The sequence below is a fragment of the Podarcis erhardii genome (assembly GCF_964252035.2).
Source record: "Podarcis erhardii genome assembly, chromosome: 1".
Taxonomy (NCBI): Eukaryota; Metazoa; Chordata; class Lepidosauria; order Squamata; family Lacertidae; genus Podarcis; species Podarcis erhardii.
The window spans coordinates 39,174,553-39,202,131 of NC_138497.1; the positions used below are offsets into that span (position 1 = coordinate 39,174,553).

At 43.5% G+C, this 27,579-nt stretch overlaps 1 long non-coding RNA gene across 1 annotated transcript in view; it reads right to left on the reverse strand.

Annotated features, from left to right (window-relative positions):
- Positions 1-6,125: 6,125 nt before the first annotated feature.
- Positions 6,126-27,579, reverse strand: part of LOC309345220 — a 67,012-nt gene continuing 45,558 nt past the window's right edge. The window contains exon 5 of the long non-coding RNA XR_014158110.1: positions 6,126-6,181. This is a non-coding gene — a long non-coding RNA (uncharacterized lncRNA). The remainder of the gene's footprint in view (positions 6,182-27,579) is intronic.

Sequence of the window (27,579 nt, forward strand, 5' to 3'; positions counted from 1 at the left end):
TTTTAAAAACAAAAACAAAACCAAGCCCATTTACAAAGGCTGCTCTGAATCTTATATAATGTTTATTTTGTACAGTTGTCTTCTACTTGCCATTCATAAAACGTACTGCATCTGATATTTAAATAGCTGCTTACCAGCAACACCATGCCCTCTAGCGTCTCTGCTTAACGTTCTGTTCTTGTCCTATTTCCAGATATCATCAGTGGCTGAGAATATTTTTTCCTTCTAGTTATATACTGTCCCTGTACCATTGACAAATTCACAGTGAATTCTCATATATTCAGGGGGCTGGGGAACGCCTTCATTAGCAAAGCTGAATATGTATTTCATATGGTTTTTATTCCTGCTCACTTATTTTTTATTACCGTATTTTTCGCTCTATAAGACGCACCAGACCACAAGACGCACCTAGTTTTTGGAGGAGGAAAACAAGAAAAAAAATATTCTGAATCTCAAGCCAGAACAGCAAGAGGGATCGCTGTGCAGTGAAAGCAGCAATCCCTCTTGCTGTTCTGGCTTCTGGGATAGCTGCGCAGCCTTCATTCACTCCATAAGACGCACACACATTTCCCTTTACTTTTTAGTAGGGAAAAAGTGAGTCTTATAGAGCAAAAAATACGGTATTCTTTCGTGCTTACAGGGAAATAGCATTATACTAATGACATTCTCTTAATTTCTTGCAAACACACTTCACCTCCATGGCATTTTTAAGAATCTTAGAACTTAAGAGATTTTAATGTGAAGCTTAAATTGCCCTTGACCCTCTCTTAAAACTATTTACTGCAGAAAAGAAAGCTGGGGAGTGATGGCTTGTAATGCGAAGGAGCATTCTAATCCTTGTAGGCTTTGAGTTACAAACCAGATTGAGGCTTTAAGTCTCATGTGTGAATACATGCATAAAATGGAGGGCACGAAGAGCACAAACGACCCAGTACAACCATATGAAAAGCAGTTTCTATTGTGGTTATTAAAATTGTGCATTTGGAAGCAATAGGAGGAATAAAAACCGACTGATTTAGGTCTCCCAAAAGAAGCATTCTGGGAATGTAGTGGAACCAGAACAGAGCAACGAGAGACTTACACCTGTTCCCAGGAGAACTTAACATTGGCCAAAAATAAATAAATGATGGTGTAAATCAAACTCTATTTTAATGGTTTGTTTAGCCTCTGCCAGGCTTGGGTCAGCTCAGCTGACAGTTGCCCTGCTCCTGAATTGAGTTTGAAAGAGGGGGTAACATGAGGACTGCCTCATCCATGAGGTGGACTGAGGCAGCCGCCTCAGATGGCAGAATCCCATGGCTCCCCATGCGTGCTGCTGCCCCCAGAGAAGCGATGGTAGCTTCTGGTGAGAATTCATGGAACTCTCGTGAGATCTCACAGAGCTTGTGCAAGATCTTGCTGCCGCCACTTCTCTTCACTTCTCCTGTGGCAGGGGGCACCCTGCCCACCTCACCTCCTACTGCCACCACCAGAGAAACAAAGAGAAGCGGCTTCCAGGTTCTGGCAAGATCACACAGACCTCTTCTGAGATGTGCTGGGCCCAGGGGTCCAAGCCACACGGTCCAGGTCTGGTCCCAAATCCAAGGGTTCCACGAGGAGTCAGTCCGACAGGGACAAGGCAGGACACGAGGTAGGAAACCAGGCAAGGTCATGCAGGTTCTAGCAAACAGCAATGTTGCTCCCACAACCTGGGGCGAGGTCCGACAGCCTTTTATCTTTGTCGGGGTAACTGCTGGTCCTGATCCCCCGGTGACTCACCTCCCTGTCTCGCCTGAAGGCGAGCACTCCTCCTGCGAGTACTCAGGTCTCTCCTTCTCTCAGACCTTACTCTCTGCAGCTCGGGAGATGTCAGTGGGTTACTAGACCCAGAGGCTGCCTCAGCCTCTCCTGACCCAACTGGTAGTGGAGCAGCTGTAAGTGATTGCCCAGCTGAAGGCAATGAGGTAATCTGGAGCCAGGGTAGGCTCAGGCCTCTGATTCGGCCTAGCTGGTGCTTGTTGCAGGGGAACCTGTGCAGACTGGGGCTTTTCATAATCAGGCCTCAGACGTCGTTCAGACACCGCCTGAGGCAAACGATCCGGTGCGGACTGAGACCCCTCTGGTTCCGAGTCTGAACCCAAGTCCCAGGCCATCACATGAGATCTCACCAGAAGCAGTAATCATGTGACCGTGGTAAGCAAGGCTTTGGCAATAGGGGAGTGGGGTCATTGGAGCTGTCCTATTTCACATCAGATGGCAAAACAGGACGGGCTGCCCCTTGGTAACATACCCCTGCTTAACTTTTATGTTGGTGTAAATTATGCCTGTTTCCTATACGTAGAACATAAGGAGCCCATGCTGAATCAGGCCAAAGGCCCACCTACTCCTGCATCCTGTTCTCACAGTGGCCAACCAGATGTCAATCGGAAACTCACAAGCAGTATCTCAGCACAAACATTCTCCCCTCCTGTGGTTTCCAGCAAATGATTTTCAGAGGCATTTCTGCCTCCAAACATGGAAACAGAGCAGAGCCGTCATGGCTAGTAGCTGTCGGATTGCTCTGTCCAGCACTGTAGTATTTTCTAACTGTCAGTTTAAGTATTGTGTATTGGATTTCATCAGATATTAAGTTGTTAGGCACCAACAACACCCTTTGGAGTAGAAGGGTGGATTAAAGATAAACAAGCAAACAGATATTTAATTTTTAAACACATGCAACATGGTGGATAATCATGTTGTAGTCGAAAAGGCTTCTGGGGGAGGAACATGACGGACTGAAAGTCTTCTGTTGGAAGATATAGAAGTGGGACTTCCGGGTTGGCGCCATCGTCGAATGGCGGACTCCCTCCGAGCTCCGGAGGGAGCCTGCTCGGCAGGGGCTGGGTTCTACCGCGCCAGCGACGCGGGGACCCTCAAAAACCATGGGCGCTGAAACCCATGGGCATGGTGACTCGGCGGGCACCGTTTGCGCCCCCCCGACCACGCGAAGGAGCCTTTTTAAAGGCTACGGAGCGGGTGACGGGGGGGTGCTGTGAGTCCTCCGCTTCTCCTGCCGAGTGAAGCCGCATGCCATTTGGCGGAGAGCGCTGGCTTCTTCCATTGAAAATCTGGACTTAAAAGAATAACCCGTGAGTAATTGGAACTTGGATTAAAAAGGGGAACAAATTTTTTCTTAAATTCGGAGCGAGTGGGGGAGGTGCAAAAAGGAAGTCAGCCTCCCCCCTGTTGTAGAGGAGCTAAAGCAAAGGATCTGACAACTAAGATCGAGTGCAACTTTTTTTTTGATAAAGTTATTAATTTCGCGATGGAAAATTATAAGCTGGGCTGGAGGAGAAAAGTGGAATGTGAATTAAAATACAACCCCCCCCCCCCGAAAAACACCGGGAGCGATCCGTGAGAGCGCCGGGAGAGGAGAAATAGAGGTTTTGACAGCTGTCAAAGGAGCTGCCAAAACTGAAGAACAAAAAGAGAACTTTGTTACGAGGACTTTGCTGGTTACATTTGTTATAAATTGGATATAAACTGTTTAAAACAAGGAATAATAAGTTACTTTGACTGGTGGGTGTGATCGGGAAGGAAACTGAGTTATTATAATCCCTCTAGAGGAGCTGTGGGTCATTACAAGTATTGCTGGCATGGAATTTGAATCGGACTTTTTATCTCCTGGGAAACTGCAGAAATGGAACACTATTTTGTCTACAGAGGTCTACACACTAAAGGAGACAATAGATTTATCTATTGAAGAATGGAAGGGACTTGACGTAATGTTTTGTTCCTGAATAACAAAGCCTCTGTAGAGGAATTACAAGCTTTTTGGAATTAGAACATTTGTGCAGGAGAGCAGGGGGGAAAAAAAAAGAGGAGAAGAGAGAACAATAAGAACAACAAGAAATAACAAGAACTGGACAAAGTTGGAAGATAGACCCCTTCCAAGATTGAACATTCAAAATCAAAGATGACCAAAAGATGGCAAAGACTATTAAAAAGACGGCAAAGCGGACTGGTGAAGGATTATGGCTTAGATGTGGGAGCTCCAGGACGACAGTAGACATTGACGGACATTGGGAACACAACCGGGAAAGGGGGGAGGGAAATTTGGAATCCAAAGGGTGTTAAATTACATTTTATTCTTTTTTCTATTTTTTTTTATGTTAACCTGTATTGTATACTAAAGAGGGGAACTCGTGGAAGGGAACAGGTCGATTTTAGGGGATGGGAAAATATTTTTTAAATTGGGTTAATGATAATAATTTTAAAACTTGGGGTAAGAATTTGCTGAATCTATTTGAAAGAACTGGAATACAAGAGGGGGAGGGGAGGGGAAGTCCTGGAAAGATGACATTGAAAATAAGGCCTTAAATTTGGATGTTTTTCTTTTCTGTTATATTTGAAAATTTTTAATAAATATTATTAAAAAAAAAAAAGATATAGAAGTGGGTGCGGACTAATGAATACAAAATAAGTAAAGAACTATGGAGTATTATTTTAATTTGTGATCACAGTGGAGAGATTGTGTGGGAAAATATTGCCTAACAGAAATTAGATCAGCTGGGTGTCATTCTAGAGTGAATAATTTGAATAGTTTCTTTTATGTAACTAACAGACAGACATTTTTCTTCTTTTTTTCCTCTTTTATTTTATGCACTTCATGTGTTCTCATATTTAGTGAAATTCATTTTCGATGTGATTATTATTGCTGTATATACTGCTTAGTGCCAAAATCATCTTCTAAGCAGTTTGTGAAGTATTAAAACTAGTTACACAAACCTTAGGATATAAACACCCATAATTAAAACACCCATTAAAACAATCACATTAAAACAACGCAGCAATTAAAACAGGAGGCTCAGGTCAAGAGATCAAGGGCTGTTTCTTCATTCTGACTTGTCAGGTGCTAATTGAAGGGGCACCTTTTTTGTCAATATAATGATCAAATCAGCTTTGTTTATCTGTCCATAGATTGTTCACAGACAGCTCAGCCTTAATGGTAGATAAGGAGTGTTGCAAAATCTGCACACATTCAATGAATCCATGACCAAATACCTCTCCCAGGCTATTTCTTGGCCATGGTGGCAACCCAGTAAGTTCTGAAAGCACATGGATAAGCTCATTGTATTTGTACAGCAATGTTGATCTTGAAGCATGTTTGCTACATCCTTTGTAATAGCATGTCTTTTTAGATTAATGTTGCTGTTGTGTTCAATAGTGTGTTCTTTAAACAAGGCAATACTATGTTTAGGAGTAAAAATTTATCTAACCTGGCTAAATGCAGCAGAATTTGGATTGTGCAGTGGAAAACAAACATAAGCGGCGAGGAGTTAGTTATTTCTAAATGAAATAAATCAGTTTGTAATGTATGCTTTCGTTCCCCAGGGAAACCTAAAGGGAATGGATCATATTCTGGGCTAATGGGCTGCAAAATTTTAGAGTAATGGCAGAATTTTGTTTCTGGCAGTTTGACAGAATTTAGCTATTTTGGGAAAAGCTTCAGGGGTGCCCTTAATATAAAGCTAAGGTCAAGTCCAGTCAGATCATTTTTAGCAACTGAGAAATAATGATGGTTGCTTGGCAACCACATCTGCTATATGCTGGTGTTCTCAGGTGGCTTGAGAGACTTCTCGCTGAGCCATAACAATGGGTGGGTCCATTTTCGGATTTAGTGAGCTATGGCTGGAGTGCTAATATAGTGGTAGAAAGTTATTTGACAGTTGGGTTGGTCCTGGTGCCAACACAACAGCACAACCTACAAGCGTCTGTTGTATTCATCTTAGATAATTTATATCACTTAATTGTCATGATGGTTCTAAACAGTTTGCAAATTTAAAACCAATAACAAAAATATAAACATACCTAATTGAAACACACAATAATGCAATTTCATCATAACATTAAAATAGACACAATTAAAATGTAGACTGAAACAAGCCCATTAGAGCAGCACAACAATTGTTGTTGTTGTTGTTTAGTCGTTTAGTCATGTCCGACTCTTCATGACCCCATGGTCCAGAGCACACCAGACACTCCTGTCTTCCACTGCCTCCCGCAGTTTGGTCAGACTCATGTTGATAGCTTCGAGAACACGGTCCAACCATCTCGTTCTCTGTCATCCCCTTCTCCTTGTGCCCTCCATCTTTCCCAACATCAGGGTCTTTTCCAGGGAGTCTTCTCTTCTCATGAGGTGGCCAAAGTATTGGAGCCTCAGCTTCAGCACAACAATTAGAAGAGTTTAAACAGCCATTAAAGCAATTAACACAGGAAGTTCAAGTCAAGAGGTCATGGGAATGCTTGTGTAAACAGGTATGTCTTCAAGAGCCAGCAGAATGCCAATGTTGATGAGCACGCCTATATTTCAGAAGGGAGGGCATTCCTTGACACTGGTGCCACATAATATTTTTAATGTATTGTTGTGTTTTTTGGAATACACACCCAGAGATCTATGGATCAAGTGGTGGGATATAAGTACAGTGGTACCTCTGGTTACAAACACTTCAGGTTACAAATGCTTTGGGTTACAAACTCCACTAACCCAAAAGTAGTTACCTTGGGTTGCGAACTTTGCCCCAGGATGAGAACGTAAATCGCACACCGCCGGCACAACAGGAGGCCCCATTAGCAAAAGCGTGCCTCAGGTTAAGAACAGTTTCAGGTTAAGAACGGACATCCAGAACGAATTAAGTTCATAACCCGAGGTACCACTGTAGTCTGATGTGATAAATGAACACGGTTCACAAAGTCCTATTTTTGATCAAGTTGTTGATCTACAGGCTGAAATGTTACTGAAAGGGAATTGCATTGTTTCAATCAAATGATGGTGCAAAGTTCAAAATATCAGGTCATGCACTCTCTTCCCTCTGTGAAATCTCCCCATGTTCAACTCTAGGTATGTTTTCCCATTTCAGCACACTGGCTCGCGGCTCTCAAATTGTCACGAGACACTATGAGTGGGTAGCCAGAGGTTTGAAGTTAACAAAAAATGACAGGGCTTGTATCTGGGATTATGTGAAATAAGATAAGGTCAACTGGTTTTAAGTAACTCTGCTATTTATAGATGATCCTGCATTAAAATTAAACACTTGCATCTAGAAGAATGGGTTAATTCATTCAGTTGCCTCTTGTTCGCTCTTAACAAGTGGTGGAAAAGAGAAAGAATGAATGGGATCGTTTTGGGGTCAGTTTTCTTTTCTTTCTTTCTTTTTAACAATAGTTATTTTTCCTGGTTAAAGTCTTTGGTTAGAGTGGAATAAAGCACTGCCAGGCAGGGACAACGAAACATCAAGGTATATAGAATGTATGTATGTATGTTTGTTTGTTTGTTTGTTTGCCTGCCTGCCTGCCTGCCTGCCTGCCTGCCTGCCTGTTTGTTTGTTTGTCTAGGAACAATTTATACACCACCTACTAACCAAAGTTCTCAATGTGGCTTTCTGTATATAGTCAAATAACAATTAAAATAGATGGTGATTCAATAGTCGCTACAGCTGAATGGTCTTTTTCAACTGAATTTCTTGGCTGTTGCAGAGGCTGGATGTCAGTCCCACACAGGCCAGGATGGTCTTACTGGGCGGCTGCTACTGATGACGATGACAATACTAGAAACAAATTCTTCATTTTTTTCAGGCTGAAAAAATGTCCCCCAGCCCATTATAGATCCAGCCCAAACCAGTGTTGCCCCTTCTAGAAACTGTAGCAATGTTGCCTTGAAAGACCCCATGGTTTGACATGTCTTCCATATGGCCTAAGATGGCTAATGCTACCAAGGTTTTTCCTGGGAAAAACCATCCTGCTGTAGGTTCTGTGCCCCTGAAAAGATGTCGGTTGGACCTGAAAGCCGAGGTTGTTATTTTCTGTGCCCAGTAAGATTTTGCAGCATGAAATTAGATGATCTGATGAATGGCAGCACCGTGGATATGACAACCCCTTTTTCTTCTCCTGATATTCCATGCATCTCAATTTTTAAGACAATTAAACAACTCTGTTTCACTATACATTCTGACTTCCCTGAGAGTTTCTAAAGTGCATTTTCATTACCAATAACCATCACACATTGCTTGTGTTGTCTGATCAATTCACTGTAATTTTTTTTAAAAAAAACCCTTCTCATTAATTATCTTTGAAGAGTTGTTCATTTCTATGTATCTGATCATTATTTGAAATGAGTTGCTGAAGGAGTTGTGTGAACATATTTTAGCCTAGAGATCTCTTGCAATTTATTCACTATGACTATTTCTTTGAGTGCTTGGTATTAATAGTAAAAATGACTGTTTTACCCACAGCCTCCAACATTCCTCAGTTGCAGATAGGGACATTTCTCACTCCCCTCCCCCATCTGACCCTCCTTGACTCCCCATTTTTGTCCCCCCCCCTCCTCAAAACACTTCCTATCCAAGGAAGGGCGAGTGCCCCCAACACTACACCAATGTGGCACAGCACAAACATCCTCCAACATCCTCAGAAAACCCCTGAATTCCAATTTTATTTTATTTTATTCTTTGGTAGATTTACAAAACGAAAAACACACACCAATAAAGGACACCCACATTTCTCACCCACACCGCTTGGATAACTGTAGCTCCCAGCACCCTTGACAAACTACAAGTCCTATAATTCTTTAGGGGAAGCCATGACTATGGTGCTTTCAATGTATGGTGTGATTGCAGCCTCAATGAAATATGGTATACCTGCCTCTTGCAATAGAAGTTCAATGCCTGCTCACCTCCTGAACGTGTTTCAGGTGGATTGTAACATGATACCTCTTGTATACTGAATCTAACGTGATACCTCTGGTATACTGTGCTTTGTTAGCCACTGTAAGGAATTGTAATGTGTCAAAGATCTGAGTCGAAAACTTGAGCAGAGATGCTGTAGCAGAGATGACCTTGGGACGAGAAAGATATTTTACACTGATGGGCTGTCATAGGTTGTGTTGGAGTGAAGCCTAGAGGTGGCATGCAGGAAAATGAATGTTCTAAATTTCAGAGCATGACCGCTACATGGGGGATCACAAGCTTCAGAACATCCTTTTTTGAGAAAGGGAGAGGGGGGCGTTACACGAGCACACAATGAGAATGGGACTATCACCCTGTGCTCCTGAATGCTGCATTGAACTGAGGGAGAAGAAGGACCTGCAGCAATTGTGATGTACTTCATAATACTAAGCAATCTCAAGTAAGGTGCACTTATTAAATATACCCTAAAAAAAGAAATCATCCCCAAAGCCCCATGCTGTGTTTGGACAACCAAGGAAGGAAGCTAGTTCTACAAGTGACATCTGCAACAAAATGTTGCAGTGTGGAGCGCTGCCGTTTAGGGTGACAGTCAGTCAGCCAGTCTATCCCCACCCCCACCCTGGATCTCTGCTTTGTAACCTCCAACAGTTAATCAGCATTCCATGCCCAATGGGCATGCTCAATCCTCACTGAGTTGTTTTGGGTTGCCCCTCCTAAGGGTTTTGGGTTTGCTTGTTCTACTTCTGCAAACCTTGGGGTTGCCACTTAGAGATTGAGTTTGCTATTAACATATACAGGTAGCTTGCATCTGATGCAGAGGTTACAGGAATAGTGTGTATATGCAAAGATGTGTGTGCTCAAAGCGCCCCCTCAGAGCATGCACATCCCTGCTCTCACAATATCTTGGACGGCCCCGCAAGATCTTGAAAGGGATTCCCAGAGCCCATTAAGCAAGTCTGAGAGCTTAAAAGTGCCTTTCGTGTTTGGAAAACATGTGCAAAAAGATCTTTTAAGCTCTCAGCATTCCACGCTTTTAATTTGTGTGTTTTCAACCAGCTGGCCTCTGATTTCGTAAGGTTGAAATTGTGCATGCCAGACATGTGTAAGTTGCAAGTTACCTGTGTTAGATTTGTCATCAAAATTTGCTTTTCAAACCAGGAAGATTCTTTCCTATGGCTAGAAACTGGTGACTAGGACCTTTGTGTTCGCACACTCCTCCTCTCAGCATAGATTTTCGCCTCTAGCCTCCAATCATGCAGGTAGAGCAGTGTTGTTATAGCACACATAGCACTGAGGCAGAACTAGGTGTTGACATTTTGTGCCCCTAGCAATTTTACACTCCATGCTATGCCACTGTTCTCAATACTGCACATCACTGCCTGTTACCAAGAGTGATAGCGGTGAGGCAGTGTCTATAAGGATCTCAGTGCAGTGCAAGTGCAGCAGCAGGAATATCAGATTGGCTTTGCCACTGCATCTCCACCGCACTGACCTGCCTGTTGCCTCGAATCTCCTCTTCTTGGTAACTAGCAGTGATTCACCATGTTTGGAAGCCAAATGAGCAATTCTGCCCCTCCCTCACCAGCCAATACTGAGGGTGGAAAGTAGGATGTAGGGGGATTGGTCATTTTAGATAGTGGCCCTATATCAACATGAGTTTGTTTTTGCCTTGAAACAGCTGCAAGTTTGGGATGAAGGAATTTTTATCAAAAACCCACTGATGTAAGTCCAAACATGGGAGAAGTCACTCCCCGCACCCCAAACACTTTCATTAACTATCCTTAGATAGATGGCATAGATATTTCCAGGTATTCATTTATAAATGCAGAAATGTTTACATTTACACATGTGGTTTCACAAATACTTATTTTCTAAGTTATAAATTTATCCAACTCATTCCCCGCCCCAAGGATTATTCCACCCATTACCCCAAGGATACAGCATTCTTAATAAACCCTTCCATTCTAACTCAACATTTGTCAGATTCTGTAATACTTGCTTCTAAATTCAATATGCCTATTAAATACACAAATACCAGCAAATGTTGACCCTGCATTTCCCGAGTTCACTTCAGTGGATCTTGTCTGGGAGAAGTCCCTGGAGCACTTGAAGATTCAACATGATATGATGTTAAAGTATGCCTGCATTTTAATTTTCTTTGAATAGGACTGCATGGAAATTTTTTGAACTGCCTGGTTCTTGAACCTGCCATATTTCTCAATACACAAATTTCTGTTGACTCCTTGTTGCTATTTATTTTAATGGATTGAAATCATTGCAGCATTGCAGCAGAGGCGGCCAGGGTTTTCTACCCTGGTATCTGAAGGATTGTCATGTACATGCCACTAGTTTAATTATCATCATCTTCAAAGGGGCAGCGGCAGTGAGACTTGAGGTGACATTTCGATCATACTGCATAAGACGGTGTCAGCATGAGTTCTTGCGATTTGCACAAAACATTCTGCAGGAATTATGAGTGTTTGAAAAAAAATATGAGCGATGGCTTTGCTGTCACGATAGCTGATGGTTTTCAGAAGATAAATGAATATGTTTTATAATTAGATCCATGGACAAGGAAAGAGAGTATATAAACTCCCATGACAACATACACATAATTCCAAGCTGTTACAAATCGGAAGAGGATCCTGATGAATGTGTTCTGCCTGCTATGTTGTGTGAAAGAGATCATTCTGCTACACTACCACAAAATAATGTGCCTTGATTGCATTCCCTGTCTGGTGTGCAAAAAACGGTGCTTAATAAAATTAAAAAGCAAACAAGAATTTTAATTATGAATATTGTTGTTGCCAGACAGCAATATTCTGTGTCCATCTTGCATTTGCCTCCCAAGCATTTTGGCTTCAAAATGGCTTCCCTTTTGTCAGCTCCAGCAAGCTAAGGCAAAATGAACCTGAAGTTCCCCATGGAAGCATCTCCATGCCCTCCAACATTCCTCAGATGAAAATAGGGGCAGTTTTCACTCGCCCTCCTGACTGACCCTCCTCGACCCCCTTTTTTTGTGTCCTCCACAGAACATTTCATATCACGCGCCAATGCAACACGGCACACATGGCCTCCACTGTGTAGTTTTATTTTATTCTCTGGTAAATATACAAAAAGAAAACCACACACCAATATATAAATTTTAGAAAGGGGCAACATTAGATGCAGATGCACAAAGCGTTTTTTAAAACCAAAACCAAACCAAGACTCCTCACACTCCACTCTGCTACTGCTTTCAGATACAGTGGTGCCCCGCAAGACGAACGCCTCGGAAGACGAAAAACTCGCTAGACGAAGGAGTTTTTCGTTTTCTTAGCCGCTTCGCAAGACGCATCTCCCTATGGGCTTGCTTCGCAAAATGAAGCTTGCCCCACAAGCTCCGGGGATAGCGGGGAAGCGCAGCGCGTCTTCCCTGCTGTCCCTGGACTTCTTTTGAAGCAAGGGGCGGCGGGGAGAAGATCGCTTCTCCCCGTTGCCAGCCCCACAATCTCCGGGGACAGAGGGGAAGGCGCCTTCCCCTCTGTCCCCGGACCCCTTTTGAACCAAGGGGCGGCAACGGGGAGAAGCGATCTTCTCCCCTCCACCCCTTGCTTCAAAAGAGGGGACAGAGGGAAAGGCACGCGCGCCTTCCCCTCTCTCCCCGGACCCCTTTTGAACCAAGGGGCGGCAACGGGGAGAAGCGATTCTCCCCGCTGTCCCTTCCCTTGCTTTAAAACAGGTCCGGGGACAGGTCCGCCGCGCGCCTTCCCCTCTGTCCCCGGAGATGGGAAGACACAAGATCTACCCACCTTGGAAGAATGGCAGATGAAGATGATAGATTACATGGGACTTGCAGAGATGACTGGCAGAATCCGGGACCAGGGGAAAGAGACGGTGGAAGAAGATTGGAAGAAATTCAAGGACTATCTTAGTAAACACTGTAAAATTAATGAATGCTAGAATGACGTGGGTTTAGAAGTTTAGATGATTTTCAGCGGTAATGATTAAGTAAAAAGAAAAGAAGGGTTAAAAAGTAAATGAAAAATAAGGGAGAGGATTTGCTGATTTGACAATTAGAAATTGGGATATAGAAAGGGGAGGTATGAGGAGGTCGGGGAAGTAAGTTATAAGAAAATAAGGGTTGAAATTATATTTGTTTTTTGTTTTTGTTTGTTTGTATTGTTGTTATGTTTATGTGTAATATTTGAAATCTTAATAAATATCATTTAAAAAAAGAGAGAGAGATTGCGGGGCAGGCAACGGGGAGAAGCAATCTTCTCCCCGCCGCCCCTTGCTTTAAACAGGTCCAGGGACAGAGGGGGAAGGCGCTCGGCGCTTCCCCTCTGTCCCCAGACGGTCTCCATAGGAACGCATTGATTGATTTTCAGTGCATTCCTATGGGAAACCGTGCTTCGCAAGACGAAAAACTCGCAAGAAGAAAAAACTTGCGGAACGAATTAATTTCGTCTTGCGAGGCACCACTGTACTGCAGATTATTCTTGTGCAAATATGCAGCAATTGGCTTTATGGGGCATTTAGAATTGATAGGTAGGTAGCAATGCTCGGAAGACTGTGAGCTGCAGGAAGCAGCCATAAAAGAAACAGCAATTTTTCCCATCTGGTTTTCTTCCATTGGAAACAGGAGGCAATTATGGATTCAAGCCAAAAACAACAACAACAACAACAATTTGGCATATCATGGACATTAAACTGAGGAATGGGTGTAACAGTGGAGTGCTTGACAGAGGTTTTCAATCACACTTCAGATTTCTTTAAGTTAGCCAGGGAGCCTAGAGTTAATGTGTGATTAACATCGCTATAAAAATGCTGCACAATTCGGAGGGAAATGAAGCAAATATTTATTTAGCAACTTGAGGAATTATTTAAATATATTGAATCTTTCAAATAAATAGTGAGTAAGTTGTCTACCAGCCTTCTGCCTTCCCACATCTTTTATTTGTTTTGAAACACTGCGGTGCCAAATATAGAATGATTACTCAGCTTCAAATGCTACCATCTAACTGCCAATCCTAAAGGGAAAGTTCATTTACAGAGCAGAGAAAGCATTCCCATTTAACATGACTGAAAGTAGACCATAGACCAAAACCTGCTGCCTGAGTTTGGGAACCCTCACACCCAAGTGGGCAATGGTATCTTGGTGCAGTTCAAAACATTTGGATCCACCATATTGACTCAAAATGAAAACGTAGAGGAAAACCAGTTCCTCCACCTCAGGAATTGTCACACCCAGCTGGGTGACAATATCTCAAGAGGCGTCCAAATGCATGGAGAATAGACATAGATACAAGCCATTTTCCAACGTATATAGTAGAAAGAAAAGAAGATTGAAGCAGTTCTGCACTGAAAGAGACAACCATCTAGCCCATTGCTACTCACTGTCTTCATTTACGTGTAATGCTAAATTATACCAGGAGTGTGTAGTTCTGGTCTGTTTCACTCCTTCCCACTATTGCATGGAGGAAACAACCAAGACTTAGTATTATGTCCAAGCCAGGGATCATTGCTGTTTCACTCTCAACAAACCACAATCAGTAGCCAAAAGTTTGTTCTTGACTTCTCATTGTGGTTTATTGTACTGAAACAAACCATGATACATGGTTTGGATGTGATGCTAAGGCAGGGATTATGCTTTGTCTTCTCCAGTGCAACCAGAAAGCAGCAAAAGAACCCTTACAGTTATATTCACACTAAACCATAAACTATGATTGCCAGCTTGTTTCCAGACACAAGGTTGGAAGCCCTAAAAGTACTGAGGCCCCAAAGATGCTCTCCATCCATCCAGACTGTCTCAAGAGTCAAGATCAGCAGAAGGCACTCTCTTCGTAATTCTGCCACCATCAAAAGTGGGGGAAATTGCAGCCCAGAATAGGACTTTCTCTCTGGCAGCCCGTAAATTGTGCAACTCCCTACATTGAGTTCCAACAGTATTCAGTTTCCACTGTATGATGAAGATATACATTTTTACCTTTGGACTTCGTTAGTTAAAGTAATTTTGTTGGGCCCACCTCTTCTGTTTTGTTTAACCTGTACTGTGCTGATTTTTTTTGGACTCGTTTTACTTGTTTATACTCGTATGATTAAATTGTTGTAACCCAGCCGGGATCTTTATGGTGAAGGGTTAGTGGGAAATCACATAAAATCAATCAATCAAGTTAATGTTTTATCACAGCAAGAAAACTGGGCCACTGAAACCAACAAATGATAATCATGATACAAAAAGAATAGGACTTTCAGACTTCACAGCATTTGCTTAAAAAAAAAAGACCCCCAGAAAACAATGCAATGGACAGAATTGTGAGCACTTTCTGTCTACATTAATTTCTGAACATTTGTCTAGAGCTTTTGGGTAATTGAGCAAACAATGCCCCTGACAGTAGTTTCCATTCAACAAGAGTAAGAAACAAGGTAATTAATTAGAGGCCAGAAGGGGCTTGTTAAGTGCCAGTAATGAACCACTATTGAAGAAATTACTGCTACGGGACTAATGCTATGAGATATTGTGTGGAAGAGTGAGCTAATGGACAGTATAAAATGAAGTGTTTCTGGTGAATCATATTGGGGAGGGAAAACACAAACTGCTTCAAGCTGGGAAAAGAGGAGGTATTATTATTAATCTTGACAATGGTTTGAAATTACACGACAGAATTTCCATTATTTGTCTCATCTAGTAGACAGTTAGCTTGGAAAGTATTAAGAGTTCCATACACCTCACAAGAAGTTCTCAAATTATTTCAGTTAAAAACTAGAACTCCTGTTCTTGATCAGGGCCTGCTTCAGCCTGTTTTCAAAGCACACCTTTCTGGTCTCTTGTTCCCCTTTAGTCCATTTATTTTTTGCTCTATAAGACTCATCTTTTCCCTCCTAAAAAGTAAGGGGAAATGTGTGTGCCTCTTATGGAGCAAATGCAGGCTGCGCAGCTATCCCAGAAGCCAGAATAGCAAGAGGGATTGCTGCTTTCACTGCGCAGCGATCCCTCTTGTTGTTCTGGCTTCTGAGATTCAGAATATTTTTTTCCTTGTTTCCCTCCTTCCAAAACTAGTGCGTCTTATGTTCTGGTGCGTCTTATGGAGCAAAAATTACGGTAGTTTCATGCCCTCCATTGATTGGGGCAAGACAGCCTTGTCTCTGCAAAGGCAGTGCTGCCCTAGAAGGAGGAATGGGTCACAGAAGCAGACTAAAATGGAAATTCTGAGCCTGTGGTCTTCTTCTTGATGACATTCAGCAGGTCTGTTTGGGGAGGGTGGCATGCCTACCTAATCCAGAAGGGAGCAGCAAAATAAAACACACACCTGGTTCATTCAGATTAATTCAGATCACTCATCCTCTACTTTGTTTCACAGTTCTCCTTTTCTGCACTTAGTGAAACTTATGGGTTGCCTGTGGATGTCAGCTGGGGGCAAGGGTTAAACACTCCTTCCCCATTCTCAGCCAGTCAGGCATCCCTGCAACTGCAATTTTATTGTATTTCTTAATCAGCAGTTTACTAGGATTCCCGCAATTAATGCCATGCTTTGGGCCCTGTTTCATTTGTAAGATTGCCTTTACCCTCCCCTTTGTCCTGCAGTGGCCTTGGGGTGTGGAACTGGTTTCCACCTGCAGATGTTGTTGGACAATGAGCCCTAGCCAGCATGGTCAGTGGTCAGGGATGATGGGATTTGTAGTCTAACAACCTCTAGAGTGCCACTGATCCCTCAGCTTTGGCCATGGGAGTTATATCTACCCCTGATGTGGATTGGAAGAAGGACCCTGTGATCATGCTCTGCTAGGTAATGCTCAGTTGGTAGAGCATGAGACTCTTAATCTCACAGCAGTGGGTTCGACTCCCACATTCGGCAAAAAGGTTTCTGCATTGCAGAGGGTTGCCCTAGATGAGCCTTGTGGTCCGTTCCAACTTCATGATTCTGTTCTATGATTCCTAACACACTTCAAACCCTACCAATCCTTTAAAATGTTATGTCACCCTCCAGCCCCAAAATTCCAATTTAGCTGTTGGTTGCACTGGTCTTTCATATATGCAGCCAGTTTCAGAAGAGCCATCAGAGTGCTTGCTTCTCCAGCTTTGCCAGCTAACTGTATAATTTTGTGCTAGTGATTTTATCAGAGAGCTGGGAGACTGAAGGATACAGCCACAATCAGTTTCTAAAGACTTCTTGCATCTCCTTATATAATTCTGCCAATAAGTATTGTGAATCTGGACACCAAGAAACTCCTATTATTCCAGAAACAAAGGGGACATTGCTATGCACACTTACCTGGGAGTAGGCCCCAATGAAAACAGTAGGACTTACTTCCAGGTAAGCATGCATAAGCTCAGTCTGCATTTCTAATTTGTATGTTAAGTGTAACTGAGGTCTTAAGCTTTAAGGTGCTACAATAAGAACCATTTTTCCATGTTTAAAGTGTCATGCACACCTGCAATCAGAGGATAAAGACCATTGGGTTGGTATAGCTATGAAAGTGAATTTTCACAAATGGCTTTGACTTAATTGTGGCAGTGCAGTACACAACACACCATACAGAAAATGGGCTTAGTTTAGGAAATCTGCTTTCATCAGGATTGTCTAGACAACTGGCCTTCAGTTCCCATAAAGCTAATTCAGTAGAAAAAACAAATCGTGGATTAGCCTTATTTGAAATCTTAATCTGAAAGTGATATTAAATGGTCAAATAAAATATCCCTGTTAGCAAATTTAACAGTTCATAGTTACATTACTTGAAATGGAAAGGCCTTGGGTTATATTGATGTGTATGAAGTTGTGTTAGTGAATTAGATACAAGACTATAAAGGGAAGCTCGGGTGTGCCTGATTTATTGATCAGCCTTTTCCATTTGTAAATTCTGCATGTCTTTTTAAAATAGATCAGCAAAGACAAACATGGAATATTTTAAGACATAGTCACATTTTTAATGGTTTTATGTTTAGCTCTTCCACAGAGTTGAGGGGTTAATGGTATATGCTTAAATTGTACCTATTTACAAGAGAAAATACCAATTTCATGACTGCCATCTTAAGAAAATCATTGTCTCTCTTTTAGGAAAAGCTTTTTAAAAGCTTTCCAGTCTGTACCCAAGAGTGATGCATTATCTTTCCTTCCACTCCTTCTCCAGATATTGCTGAATGTGTTTGTGTTGATGTTAGACTAGTCTTGATACCAAAATAATTTTTATTTGTAACAATTTTTAAAAGGGGAATCAGCGATCTATCTAACAACCTCTTACACAAACCCACACTTGCAGTATGATGTGATATAGCCCAGAAACATGTTTAATTCATTATTTGCTATCTGCAAGGACTAGGTCATGGATTGTACCATTCAAGGAAGCCATATAAGGGCAGCCGCATGACCCATTACTAGAGATGGACAAGTCTGTCAAGTTCAGTTTCTCTCGGATTTTCATTTTTCCAGGCTTCAGTTCCACTCTTTACATTTCTGCAGCAATTTGAATCATGGAAATTCATCAGCATTTTTTGTGCAAATTTATGCATCAATTTCCCCCCATCCCTTCCCTAGAGGCGGAAGAAGGGGGTGCAGTGGAGACGGGCTGCCCCAGGTGTCACCACTGAGGGGCGTGACAAAATTCTCGGCTGCACTCACCGCGGGGCCTGCAATGCGCCCGAGCCACGTGTCTCTCCTGCCCCAAACAGCCTGCCCACCACCTCCCCCTCAGCTGGAGGAGGCAGGCAGACTCCTCGGAGGCTCCACAGAGTGTTCTGCTCCAGCTCACCCCGCCCTGCAGGCGGCTGGCCCCGCCCCTGGGCGCAGGACACACGTGCCACCCTAGGCACCTGATCGGATTGCTCTGCCACTGCCCTGCCCATGACGTGTATAATCCATGACTGGATCCTGCATGATCAATAAAGGGGGGGGGGTGAAGGTCATGCTTTTGGTGGAAGAATTGCACTGTAAAATTCAGAGAAGTTCAAATTTCAAAGGATAATTATTCTGATCTGCATATTGTTTTGGGAAGACTAAATTAAGTAGTTTCATGAGGAAATGCATACACCCCCCCTCACTATTCCTGCCCAGGACCTAAAACCACTATTGTGAATTGTAGCTGTAGGGGGTGGGGAATAGTTGTTAGGAGTCTCATAAGAAGTGCCTGCTGGGTCAGGCTAAATACCAAGCTTGCCCTCAAGCAGAAAAGCACTCTCCCCTCCTGTGGCTCCAGCAATTGGTATTCAGACTCAATGTGGAGGCAGAGCATAGCTATTGTGGCTAGTAGCCGTTGATAGAGATATTTGTCTAATTTGTTTCCAGATAACTAACAGTTCCCAGCATTCTTTGGGAGAACCCATGATAGTTAAAGTGGTATTATAGCACTTCAAATTTATAGTGCGGATGCCGCCTTAGATAGCTCAGAAAGCACACTGGGTTTTATGGGTTTTTGAAAAGCTTCAATAGCTTGCACAAAATGTTTTCTTTCTAATTTTTTTATATCGTTAGCTGCCGCATCACCTCCTTCATTTTGCATCGCCGCTCATCCTGACATAAAAGTTAATGTTAATCTGCCGACTCATTCTGATTGGATTGCTTTGGAAGTCACTCCAAAGTCACAGTGGCTAAATGGGATGAAGCTGTAAGACAGAAATGCATTTCGGTTAATACCTCCACTGAAGCTAAGCTGGTGCCAGTCCTAATTCCCAAAAGAAAACAAATCCACAATAATCCATCTTTTAATTCTGAACATAGTGGCACAATGCCAAATAATATGGAGCGTGCATAACTTGGTCAGAATGCTGCATCCGATTTCACCACCGTTTCCTCAGCCTTGACCTTTTCATACATTCCTTTTGAGGTCAGCGAGCAGCATGAATGTAAAGGTGTTATCTCTACCAACACCGATGGTATGTGGCTATTTCCCAAAATAGGTATATTGGGAGAAACTGAGAGAAACGTGTTGGTGGTTTATTAAACACTGTGACTCAGTTGAAATGACAACAGATGCTTACAGAAGAAACATATGTTCTAGTGGCCCCCGAAATAGTCCTTAGTAATTTCCTTTCCTTTTAGATGCCAAATTTATACGCCACCCTTCAAAACATATTATCTTCCCAAGGTGCCTTATAACATACATATAAAATAATGACAAACCGTATGGATTTCAAGCAGTGTACTAATAATAACAGCAGTCATAAAATATTTCAGTACTTCTAATCAAATTCCACTGGATGCCCCCCAAACAGAGGACCCCAATGTGTGCAGTCAATTAGCTGAGAAGGAATTGGTGTCATGAGGTCTGAGCACTGAGACCCTGTCAACACTTTTGTCAGTTTTAGGATACAGGGCAGGATTCAGCTGAGTCCCATCAACAAAAACCCTATGCAAGGACTTTCTCTTCCACTTTCCCCCCTTCTCCCTCTGCCCCTCCCAATTGGCTTTTGGGGGTGTCAGGAGAACCTCCAGAACAATTTGCAGGGGGAGAAAAGGGGATCATTCCATCTGGAAAGCGGAAATGCTTCTCCTGATGGAACAATTGCTTTAGTGCAATGTTGAATTCCTTCCACAGTATCTAGAGCTCTGAAAATTAAAAAGCTAAAGTGACCGCTGTATTATCACTCCCTAATGCTCTGATTCTATAAGCCACTGTTGTTGCTAAGAGACACAGCTCTGCCACCATTCTGAATGTTTCCACAGCACCTTGACTGAAAACTTTAAGAGACCTTCAGCATGATGTCACTGATAGTATCCAACCCAACCCAAACCCATCTTCCACATTTCAATGCACCGTGACACTATTTTTCCCTCCTGTTGTTTTTATGGCCTCAGTGGTGGCAGCAGTAACATCACTCCTTGCCCTTCCTTCCAGGCCCCCAGACAGCATTTTAGTGGTGGATGTCTGCTGCTGCTGCACTTGACTCTGATCTATGGTGGTTGCCTGCAACCAAATGCAATGTAAACTATAGATCTATAAACTATAGATCTGTGAAATCTTCAGATAACAATAGATTTACAGTCGTACCTTGGTTGACAAACAGAATGCGTTCCGGGACTCCATTTGATTCCTGGAACCGTTCGAAAACCAAGGCGCGGCTTCCGATTAGCTGCAGGAGCTTCTTGCAGCCAAGCAGAAGCCGCACCAGATATTTGGCTTCCAAAAATTGTTCGAAAACCAGAACACTCCTGGTTTACAATCATTCAGGAGCCGAAACATTCAACAACTAAGCCGTTCGCCAGCCAAGATACGACTGTATATAGCAGAAATCTATAGTTCTATGGGATCATTTAAGCACACACCTGTAAGTTTGCTTAATAATGAAAAACTGGTCAGGAAAAGGAGCTTCACAATAGTTACAAGAGTTGGCCACACTACAGCCCCTTCAACTGAAAGCAGGAAGAACAGGTGACTTCCCCTAAACTTGTTTCAGGGAAGGTTGTATGACTGTACGAAATGGGACACATGTGGTTCCAAGTTATGTGCTTCTGGCGCCCTTAGTGTTTGTAGGAAGGCTGTACCATATCAGAAATAACGCACAAGAACTGACTCTTAAAGAAATGAAAACAAGGAAAGCCAGTGAATAATAGATCTGATACTTGAAGTGTAAATAATATATCCAGCAGAAAGAATAGTCCACATACAGAATTAGTGCTGCTAAAGTGATTCAGGACCTTCTGTTTCTGCCTCTGGTAGCTACAGTTGACATTTTCATGACAGATTTGGTGTTCCCTAGCCAAGGCTTTGATATCCATGCATCTGCTTTGGAAGGAAGGTGTTTTCAGATGGTTAAATACCAGCTACAGGGCCATGTACAATGTGGAAACTTTATGTAATATCTTTGTGACATTTTGGACCATTTAATCGCACGTATGGCATAAACAAAAGAACATTTTCCCAAGAGCCCAGTGGGAAGGAAGTGATTTTGTCCCAATGATGGTGATAATTTTTTCTGCCTTTATATTAATTAGTTATCACTTCAGGTGTGCAACCACACTTGCACACAATCAAAATCCCTGCAGGGAGTCTAATCTCATGGAAGCCCAGGCATGAGGAGCTACTCCTAGTATTTCTCAATGCAGACAGTCCACAGCAACATGTAGGAGTACTCCCAATAAAGTAATATGTGAGTAAAATGGACTTAAATTAACACTTCATCTTTATGCAATAATATATATTCTCTCTCTCTCTCTCTCTCTCTCTCTCTCACACACACACACACACACACACACACAGCCCAGCAGATTAGAAGATGTGTGCTACCAGGTAGGTTCTGGGTGTATAATGTTTTGTTGTATACAAAAAATCCAGTAACAGACCTTCCAAGTGTCCCTATTTTCCAGGTATGTCCCTAATTTAGAGAAGCCATCCCGGTTTCTGATTTGATCCCGGAATGTCCCACTTTTCCTTAGGATGTCCCAATTTTCACTGGATAAATGTTAGAGGGTATGGAGGTATCTGAACCCCGGGGCCATCTGAAGGCAATCCTGTATAGGAAAGTTTTTTAAATGTTTAATTATGTTTTTATATATATTGGAAGATGCCCAGAGTGGCAGGGGCAGCGCAGCAAGATGTGTGGGGTATGAATAGTAAAATTATCATTAGGGAATGGGATGTCCCTGTTTTCATCAGAGAAATGTTGGAGAGTAGACAGTAATGTTCTGAAGAAACAATTTGACCACAAGTTTCCCATGAAGTCTAAAATGAGAGGGACTAGAAATAATAGCAGATTCTATTTTTAGGAATTAATTCAGTTGCATAAATAGACAAGAGATAATTAGAGCTTTATTTTGTTCCACAGATCCCTCTATTCCAAACCCTGTCATGATAACCAATTAATTCAGAGGTAGAAGAATCACACTATATGGACATCATCACCAGTCACTGGGGCTGTTTATTCAGGGGAGAAGCTCCGTGCCACCACCCCTTGTGAAAATTCCTCCTTAGCTTTCTTGCTAATGAGTACGTATCAGGAAGTGAGCTTCTATGCAGGTGTCCCAGCTCTCTGTAAGCCAAACACTTGTACCACTTGAGCTATAGAGGCATCCTAGCAAATGAAGCAAAGTTAGTTACCTGTTCCTCCACATGGCAGAAATTACCCAATTCTTTATGATTCCCTTGATCATTGAGATATTCTGATCATTGAGATATTCAGTACAGTGGTACCTCAGGTTACAGATGCTTCAGGTTACAGACGCTTCAGGTTACAGACTCCGCTAACCCAGAAGCAGTACCTCGGATTAAGAACTTTACCTCAGGATGAGAACAGAAATCGTGCTCCGGTGGTGCGGCAGCAGCGGGAGGCCCCATTAGCTAAAGTGGTACCTTAGGTTAAGAACAGTTTCAGGTTAAGAACGGACCTCCAGAATGAATTAAGCTCTTAACCCACTGTAGTTCCCCCATGCCCCTGAGATTCAGTCAACCTTCACCATGAACGACAACGAAGCCTAAAGAGGCCTCCAGCCCACATTATGAGTGGGGTCCCTTATCCCATTTATCCTTTCCCAAACCCCATCACTGGCAATAGCTCTTAGATTGAAAGCAAATAATAGTTTAAGACCTAGGCAAACATAGATAAGAGAGATAGTCACATAGGGCTGCTCTAGCATAAATTCAAATCCATTCAGCTTGGGCTCTGGCCAGTTTGGTGTGGAAGCACATAAGAAAACTAGTGCTTTGATTAACCCCAGATGCCCTTGTGCTGCACAGCTGAGAATCCAATGAAGGCAAGGCACAAGCTTGGGGAGAGAATCACCAAGTACCTTGTTCAGGGCTCCTCTTGCCAGAGGACACAACCCTGTAATCATCCTCTGATTTAGGGAATGAGTCCCCTACAATATGTTTGTTTCCCCAGCCTTGCAATTTAACCAGCTAGCTAGCTCCATCAGAGAAGTAAAGCCTAGCTTGCTCAGCCTACAAAAGGCCTTGGTTGGCTCTAGCTCCCAGCAGAGAAAATGTTTCTTGTAGCTGTCCAAGGTTTGCTCGAATCGGATTGGTGACTGGACACTGCCTGCTTCCCTGCAAGCCTCTAGCAGAATTGGACATTTGGTAATCTGTGTGCTTATTCCAGGAAAACTTCAGTACTTTGTCACACTAGTGCCTACTTAATAATCTTCTCCTTGAAGATCACAACTGCCTAGTTAAGAAACTCCTCATACCCACTTCAAGAGCTGAACCAGGACAACCTTGTGTAGAAAAATGAAATTATGTAGGTATATCCAGGTAAGAATATTATTCATATTCCTGAAGTGTCTGCTCTGTTATACTCCCATTCTTCCTTCTCCCTGCCTCATTCTTCTTGCTTCAATGGATATTTCAAACATATTTCAATGGGTGAGCTATTACATACTGACAGTAAAATTGAGCTCCTGTCTGCCATAATATTGTTTATGTATGAGTTACTGGCAACACTGGAAAACAATCTCTTCTGCCTAGTCTATCTGCCAATAGTGAAACACTGCCATAATCCTCTCCTTGAAAAACCATCAGCAAGTAATCAATAGTTAATATCTTTAGAAGAAGCCCCCGCCCCAATTTTTCTGCATGGCCTGCAAAAAAAAAATCACAACTAGTTTTTTCATAGGGAAAAAAATGCAGCTAATAGTCATCTTTTGTTGTTTCTGTGATGCTGTTTGGTGTTGAGATATAGTTTTCATCAAAGGAATAGGGAATATTTTTAGCACACAGTACAATAAATAAGGTTATTAAAAGTTTAGCTTGCTGGTAATGTGACAAATAGATGGTAGGTAGTTGCCCTGGGAGGCCCTAAATAGGGGAGGCCCTGTTTAGCCAAAGAACAGTAAAAGGGAGGGAATACAGATGAGACATTTAAACAATCACATTCATAGAAAAGCTAAGGAAATAGCTGAAGGCCCCCACAGTGCTACATGCTAAAAATGTACAGTATTAAGCAGTATATAAATTATTTAAATAAATTTTAAGATTAGCTGAACACAAATGTCACCAGTGAGCTTTTCAGATGGTTTTAATATTCTTTCATTTCAAGGTGGAGTTGGAATGACTTAAGGTTCAATCCATGTGAAACCAATCTGAAACAATAAACTTGTTCCCCTCTGTGTGACATTTACATTCCTGGTGACCAAAAGGAAAAGGCTTCTCAAGGAAGGTAGATTCTTTCAGGCATGCTAAAATGATATTGTATCATCTTTGTATTTGCAGTGCTCACCTTCACAGTTGCTAATCATTTCCATGAATTCAGTCTGCCCTTTTAAGCTTCGGAACAAAAGGTGATATTCCTATGTTTCATTCTAGATCTGAAGTGGCTAAAAATGGTTTTTGAACATCGCAGAAAGCATTCTCCTGCATTAAGCTGGTCAGGGGTCATATTCCCACTGAGTTGTGGATAAGGGTCTGCGGCCAGGACACAAATTTGACTCTGGAGAAATTTAAGATGGCAGGTGTGTAACGTGTCACTAGCATAACATTCTCTCCTTCATGGATCACTGCCTTGTCGTGGCGAAGGGGCTTGAATAACTCAGAGAAGCTATGAGCTATGCCGTGCAGGGCCACCCAAGATGGACTGGTAATAGTGGAGAGTTTTGACTAAACGTGATCCACCTGGAGCAGGGGCTGGCAAGCCACTCCAGTAACCCTGCCAAGAAAACTCCATGGACAAAGACAACAGGCATATAAAAGTTATGATGCTGGAAGATGAGCCCCTCAGGTCAGAAGGCATCCAGCATGCTACTGAGGAAGAGTGGAGGACAAGTACAAGTAGATTCAGAGCTGATGAAGTGGCTGGGCCAAAGCCGAAAGGACGCTCAGTTGTGGATTTGCCTAGAAGCGAAAGAAAAGTCCAATGCTGTAAAGAAAAATATTACATAGGAACCTGGAATGTAAGAAGCATGAACCTTGGTAAGCTGGATGTGGTAAAAAATGAGATGGCAATAATACCGTATTTTTCGCTCTATAGGACACACTTTTTCCCCTTCAAAAACGAAGGGGAAATGTGTGTGCGTCCTATGGAGTGAAGACGCCATAGCCCCGCTACCCTCTCCCGGCTGGAGAGGTGACGCGCGGCTATAGAGGATAGCAGGTTGTTTCCCGGAGCGCCCGGCGCGCTGAAATCAGAGCACCCGGCACTTCGGGAACACACCTGCAGCCTAGGCAGCCCTGCAGGAGTTCCCCGCAGGGCTCCCCATGCTGAGGATAGCAGCCTGCTGCCCGGCGCGAGGGGCGCCCTGAAGCAGAGCGCCCCTCGCGCCGGGCAGACATCCGCAATGAGGGGAGCCCTGCCGGAGTTCCCCGCAGGGCTCCCCTCGCTGCGGATAGCAGCCTGCCGCCCAGCGCGAGATGCGCCCTGAAGCAGAGCGCCCCTCGCGCCGGGCAGACATCCGCAGCGTGGGGAGCCCTGCTGGAGTTCACTGCAGGGCTCCCCTCGCTGCAGATAGCAGCCTGCCGTCCGGCGCGAACGGCGCCCTGAAGCAGAGCGCCCCTTGCGCCGGGCAGACATCCGCAGTGTGGGGAGCCCTGCAGGAGTTCCCCGCAGGGCTCCCCACGCTGCGGATAGCAGCCTGCCGCCCGGCGTGAGATGCGCCCTGAAGCAGAGCGCCCCTCACGCCGGGCAGACATCCGCAGCGTGGGGAGCCCTGCAGGAGCCATAGCCCCGCGACCCTCTCCCAGCTGGAGAGGTGACGCGCGGCTATGGCAGGATCCTCTTTAGCCGTGCGCCACCTCTCCAGCTGGGAGAGCGCGTGAGGGGCTAAAGAAGCCATAGCCCCGCGACCCTCTCCCAGCTGGAGAGGTGACACGCGACTATGGCAGCAGCCTCTCCACTGCACCTTTCCACTGCTCCCTGACCTGCTCTTTGGGGCTGGTGGTGGGCTTCCCCCCACCAGCCCCAAAGAGCAGGTCGAAAGGAACCTGAAGCCTGGAGAGCGAGAGGGGTCGGTGCACACCGACCCCTCTCGCTCTCCAGGCTTCCAACGTAGCCGCTTGAACGCACCTTAAACGGCACCTTGTTTTAGAGCGGGAAAACAAGAGGGGGGAAATTCTCCCCCTCTCTGCGCAGCGCCTCCTGCCGCTTCGCTGAAGGGGCGCTGGGCAGAGAGGGGGAGAAATTTTTTTCTTGTTCTCCCCCCTCTAAAACAAGGTGTGTCCTATTGTCCGGTGCGTCCTATGGTGTGAAAAATACGGTAAATATTGACATCCTGGGCATCAGTGAACTAAAATGGGCGGGAATGGGCGAATTCAGTTCGGATGACCGTCATATCTACTACTGTGGGCAAGAATCCTGTAAAAGAAATGGAGTGGCCCTCATAGTCAACAAAAAAGTGGCGAAAGCTGTACTGGGATGCAGTCTCAAAAATGACAGAATGATCTTGATATGAATCCAAGGCAGACCTTTTAACATCACAGTAATCCAGGTTTATGCACCAACTATCGGTGCTGAAGAAACTGAAATTGTCCAGTTCTATGAACATTTACAACACCTTCTAGAAATGACACCAAAGAAGGATGTTCTTCTCATTATAGGGGATTGGAATGCACTCTTTTCCAACAACACAAGAGACGACTCTACACATGGACATCACCAGATGGGCAGCATCAAAATCAGATTAATTATATTCTCTGCAGCCAAAGATGGAGAAGCTCTATACAGTCAGCAAAAACAAGACCTGGAGCTGACTGTGGCTCAGATTATCAGCTTTTTATAGCAAAATTCCAGCTTAAACTGAAGAAAGTAGGAAAAACCACTGGGCCAGTAAGACACAATCTAAATCAAATCCCTTATGAATACACTGTGGAAGTGAAGAACAGGTTTAAGGATTTAGATTTGGTGGACAGAGTGCCTGAAGAACTATGGATGGAGGCTCGTAACATTATACAGGAGGCAGCAACGAAAACCATCCCAATGAAAAGGAAATGCAAGAAAGCAAAGTGGCTGTCCAATGAGGCCTTACAAATAGCAGGGGAGAGA